Here is a 5977-nt window from a genome sequence, read left to right on the forward strand (position 1 = left end):
GTCTCTGCTCCATAGTTTGTCTCTACAACTCCTTCCATGGGTATTTTGTTCCCCCTTCTAAGAAGGATGGAAGTATCTACACTTTGGTCTTCCTTCTTCTTGAGTTTCTTGTGGTTTGTGCATTGTATCTTGGGTATTCCGAGCTTCTGGGCTAATATCCACTTATCAGTGAGTACATACCATGTGTGTTCTTTTGTGACTGGGGTTTCTCACTCAGGATGATGTTCTCCAGATCCATCTATTTCACTAAGATTTCATAAATTCATTGTTTTTAATAGCTGAGTATTACTCCATTGTGTAAATGTACCACATTTTCTGTATCCATTCCTCTGTTGAGGGACATCTGGGTTGTTTCCAGCTTCTGGCTCTTGTAAATAAGGTTGCTATGCACATAGTGGAGCATGTGTCTTTATTACATGTTGGAGCATCTTCTGGGTATATGCCCAGGAATGGTATGGCTGTGTCTTCAGGTAGTACTATGTAACCAGTCTGTTTGTCTATGTCTAATCAGACTGTTCCCTGTGGCTTCTTGGTACATATGTGGGAATGTGTGCCCATGTGTGTAGGGTCAGAGGACAAAATACCTTTTTTAAAAAAACAAAAAAACTATTTTTAAGGCAAAGTAATTGGTGTTGCAGGATATTTGGTGACATTGGGAACTCCAAGATCATGAACTAGAAAAACCTTGTTGTCATGTGGCTCAGCCCTAGCACACACCTTTAATCAGAAAAGCTTTCTGTAAACAGGATTAAATAAAGTCAATGATAGGTTAAGAGGAGGAGAAGCAACCAGTTGACAGGGAGTGAACATAGGGAAACTCAGGAAAGAGAAAGGAGAGGCTTTGAGTTGAGGGTATTTAAGCATGGAGAAAAAGGAGCGTTTTCCTTCTGGGACATCTGTGGAGTTGGAAGGTTAGCTCAGGTGCTTTCTTTGCCTCTATGAGCTAGCAGGCTTTCACCATAGTATCTGGCTCCTGAGTTTCCATTGATGAAGCAAATGTTTGGGATTTTGTTATTTAAAAACAACAAATTTATTCTTTCCTTCCACCTTGGGTGGGATCTAGGATTGAATGTAAACCATAAGGCATGTGTGGCAAGCACCTTTACCTGTTGAGACATCCATCGTTTTGTTGTGGTTGTAGGTGTGTATGGCCTGGAGATTTCTGTGTGGGCTTGGCTGGCCAATAAATCCCAGGAAGTCTGTCTAGAATTAAATGTACAACCACACTTTTACATGAGTTGTAGAGATCCGACTCAGATCCTTATACTTAAACGGCAAATGCTTTACTAACAGCTATCTTCCCAGCCCTCACATAGATTTTAAAAATTTGCATGAAAATATTATAATATCTCAGTTCCCAAAGAATGTTTTCCCTTTAAAGTTTGCATGGTGCAGTTGCTGCTCTTGCTTTACCTCTGCCTCCTCTCTCTCTATGACTCAGTTTCCATTTCTGTGAAGTAAGGAGGTTATATTGCCATACCACTGGTTGTTTATGAGGACTGAAAGAGTTAACACATGTAAAATGCTTAGTTCAGTGCTGGTGGTGAGACTAGGGCTTAGCTAGGTGCCAGTGATTCCAACAGGGCCCACATCTGGCCAGGATTGCTTCTAGGGGGCTGTGCCCATGTTGCTGTTTCTGACCCTTTATTTCTTCCCAAAGAGACTAACTTCAAAACCAATGAGAAGGTTTGGGCAGTCAAGCTGGACAGGGCCTTCAAGAATACCCTGTCATTCAAGGCCACTCGGGGAATGAGGGGTGGGTGGGATGTGAGGGTTGTGAGGTCTCAAAGGAGTACAACATCCCACAAATGACTAAATGAGGTAATAGTTAACATATCAATGTGGTGTAAATGCATTTTTTAAAAGTGGCAGCTTTTCTCTATCCCTGGCTAGCTCCCAGGATGAGATGGAGATTACAAGATTTATTTGATAATCTTTACAGCACAATAACAGGGCACTTATAAGCCTTTTCAATTCCTCTAGGCTACTCTGGCCAGCCAAAAATCCTCATTATACTTGCATTTTTAGTATTGATGTGTCTCTCTGTGTTTCAGGTGATTTTTCCTGGTGTTTCTCCAGACCCCTTCCTTGTTGCTCAATCCTCTCCCCCACTCCTTCTCTCTCTCTCTCTCTCTCTCTCTCTCTCTCTGTCTCTCTCTCTCTCTCTTTCTCTCTCTCTCTCTGTCTCTCTCTCTCTGTCTCTGTCTCTCTCTGTCTCTCTCTCTCTCTCTCTCTCTCTCTCTCTCCTCCTTCTCCTGGCTGGCCAAAGTTCCACCCTATTCTTTCTTCTCAGTTATTGAATGGTCAGTTTTTATTGACAAACATAAGAATAAATGGGAGCAATGTTTACATGTACTTGAGACAGAAGATTCTTAGAGTAAGCATTACAATGCCATGTTCAGATTGGAACTAGATATGGGGCAGAGAAATCAGCATTTGAATAATACAAGGATAATCTTTATACAATGCACAAAAACAGTATGCTTACAATGTGGTCTCTGGCCACCAGGTTCTCTCAGCATCACCTGCTACAGAATCCTGGCTCCTCTCAGCACTTGTCACCCTTAACCTCTCCAGCCCCTGAGCTTCATTTCCCTTCCCCCCAGCCTCTCTTTCCTACATAACTCAGCCATTTTGCCTATGTGTTCTCTTGCCTTTGCTCTTGGATTCTTGGACTTCTCTTTGCCCTTTTGGTCTTCCCCTCTCTTCTCTTCCCCTCTCTCTTCTCATGACCCAGTCTATTCTGCAGGTCATGTGAGTCTGGACTCATCTAGATGCCTCTGCCTGTTTGCTCCCTCGTATCTACAATAAAAACCTTCTCAGACATACATAGGAGCAGTCATGATATTTTTATTTATGTATTTTTTTCATTTATTCATATATACCAAGCCTGGCACATATGAGTTCCCTTCAAAAGACGTGGCCTCTCTGCACCAGGGTGCCAATTTGCCTCTCCTAAGGTATATAGAACTCATCTGCTGGCCTCTGCCACCTGCCAAATATAACTGCAAATTCTAGAGTCCACCTCTTCAGCTGCTTCTTCCATCTCCCTGCTCTAACCACCATGTCTCCTCATCTACTCTGTAAGTATCTCTCTGTCTCGCCCCCAAAGCCTCCTAGTCCACCTGCTACACTCTCCATGTGGACATCTCTCTAAGACACATATGCTCGCTCTAATGGAACCGACCCCATTCCTCAAAGCTTTTCTTAGTCTACCCCTTCAGCTGCTCTCTTCTATCCTCTGCTACAGGCTGAATGTCACCCAGGAGCCTCCCACCTTAACTAAGTCACACCTCTGTGCCAGGAGGCTCCTGTGACATGGGAAGAGATGCCTTTCTTCTGTGGTTTGGGACATTTCTCTCAGTCTGCTTGGGAACACCCAGAATATTCTTGACACCAAGCTCCTCTGCCTTCCTGGGCCTCAATGATTTTGGATTCTCAGGAGGAATTCTTATCTGCCATCCTGCTCTTTCTCTCTCTTGGAACTTATAAGAACCTTTCTTCTATTTGAGTTCTATTTTGCAACTTTCTCTTTTTCTCCTCAGACTCAGAGATTTTCTTCAAGCTGCACTGTCTTCGGGCATACAGCTCAGTGGCCACAGCTGGCACATTTGATTTCCAATTCTGTCATGTGGTAGCAACTTCTCCCACTCCACAAACAAATGATCCCAAAGTCTTGTATATCTAAAATTTCTCTGTTCTACGTTCCCCACAGTCTCTTATCTCTAAGGGTTTTCTACTTTCCAGTCTTAGAAATCTTTCATCTCTATGATTTATTTGTTCTCTGTTCTAAAAAAACCAAGTCTCTTAAAACTATGTTGTAAACTATCCCAGGTTTTGTTAGTTCATTGGGTATGGTTTTTAAAAAAAAGGATCTCTAAAGTCTGTAACCAAAAGTTGTCTTAAAACTTGTAACCAAGGTTGATAGTTTATAAATCTATACATAGGCAATATTAATTAGCTATGATATATATGTGATTCAATTCTTGTTTAATAAAATAGATATTTTAAAATAACAATCATGTTGTTTGTTTGCCTCCATCTTGGCTGATGACCTAATCAGGATGGAAGCAACTGTGTGGCTGGCAATCATTAGGTTAAAAGAAAGTAATAAATAAGGTTTATGAATTCCTAAGGTTATAAATGTAAAAGCAAAACTGACTTAGAGATGCATATATTACCACTTATGTCTTTGCTAATTGCTCAACATCAAACTTCTGAAAAGTTTAAATAAGGAACAGCTGTTTTTTAAAAAGAAGTATTTATCTATTTTATGTATATGAATGCAGTATATATATATATATATATATATATAGAACGTAGAACAGAGAAATTTTAGATATACGAGACTTTGGGACATTTGTTTGTGGAGTGGCAGAAGTTGTTACCACATGACAGAATTGGAAATCAAGTGTGCCAGCTGTGGCCACTGAGCTGTACTGAGACCAAGCTGATTGCAGGAAGACAGTGTAGTCTGAAGAAAATCTCTGAGTCCGAGGAGAAAAAGAGAAAGGTGCAAAATGGGCATATATATATATATATATGTATATATATATATGTATATATACATATATATATACATGTCTATATCTTCAGACACACCAGAAGAAGGCATCAGATCCCATTACAGATGGTTGTGAGCCACCATGTGGTAGCTGGGAATTGAACTCAGGAACTCTGGAAGAGCAGTCAGTGCTCTTAACTGCTAAGCCATCTCTTCAGCCTAGAGCAACATGTTTGATGAATAAGGTTTATGAATTCCTAAGGTCAACTTGGGTTCACAGTAATGACTTAAAGATGTGTGTCTAGCCTCTTTGTCTTGCTGATTTTGCTAAGCTCTAGGTGCTTGGAGAAGTGGACAGACGCCTCATCCCTAACTCAGGAGCTATCTCCAACTGAAAACCAATTGCAATTGAAAAGTTAGTTTTCTTCAAGGGAGTCTCACTGAGGAAACAAACTATTCTTATTTTTTCTTACATAATTTTTTATTGATTCTTGTGAATTTCATATCATGTACCCCAATTCCACTCATTTCTCAGTGCTTCCATATACGTCCTCCACCCCTGTAACCTCCCCCACAAAAGGAAATAAAAAATAAAAATTAGCCAGGCGGTGGTGGCGCACGCCTTTAATCCCAGCACTTGGGAGGCAGAGGCAGGCGGATATCTGAGTTTGAGGCTAGCCTGGTCTACAGAGTGAGTTCCAGGACAACCAGGGCTATACAGAGAACCCTGTCTTAAAAAAACCAAAACCAAAACCAAAACCAAAGCCAAAACCAAAACCAAAAAAAAAAAAAAAAAAAAAAATTCAAACATGTTCCCATGGAAGCTGCAGTGTGTCATGGTGTGTAATGCAGTATATGCCTTTGCCCACACAGGTTTATTTGCAAACGTCCATTGCAACGTTTATTCCATCGGTCTGGTTCGAGGCCTCTGCTTCTGCTACATTATCAACAGTGGATCTTCACTGAGATTCCTCCTGGACAACCTGCTGTTGCTCTCAGTCATGGAGATCCTGCAGCTTTGGTTCTGCAGGACCAGTCCCTGTATGTGATGGGGCAAATGTTGGTCTAGGCTAAGTCAAAGCTTGGGCCTGCGTGGTGTCTGAGTTGGTCAGCCTGCCAGTTCTCCTATGCAGTGGCCAGCGAGGAGCAGGGTCAGCTCAGTGCAGCCCTCCAATATCGACATAACTTTAGGCAGCAGCCCAGACTACAGACATCTGCATGGCCTTTGGTGGTAACATGGGCCACAGACATTGACAAAGAAGCCTGCTGTGGTAGGGTCATGGATGCAGACATGGCCCTTGTGGCAACATGACTTAGACATCCCTGTGGGCTCAGGTGGCAGCATAGGTCTCTGGCATCAAGCTGTTCTCACATAGGTGATGTCTCCAGTTCTGTCTCTCTTCATAGAGCTCAAGCCATTCTGCTTCTCTTTCTCTCCCATCTCTCCATCACGTCCTTGTTCATTGTAGTGGC

This window comes from Mastomys coucha, unplaced genomic scaffold, assembly GCF_008632895.1.
Source record: "Mastomys coucha isolate ucsf_1 unplaced genomic scaffold, UCSF_Mcou_1 pScaffold22, whole genome shotgun sequence".
Lineage (NCBI taxonomy): Eukaryota > Metazoa > Chordata > Mammalia > Rodentia > Muridae > Mastomys > Mastomys coucha.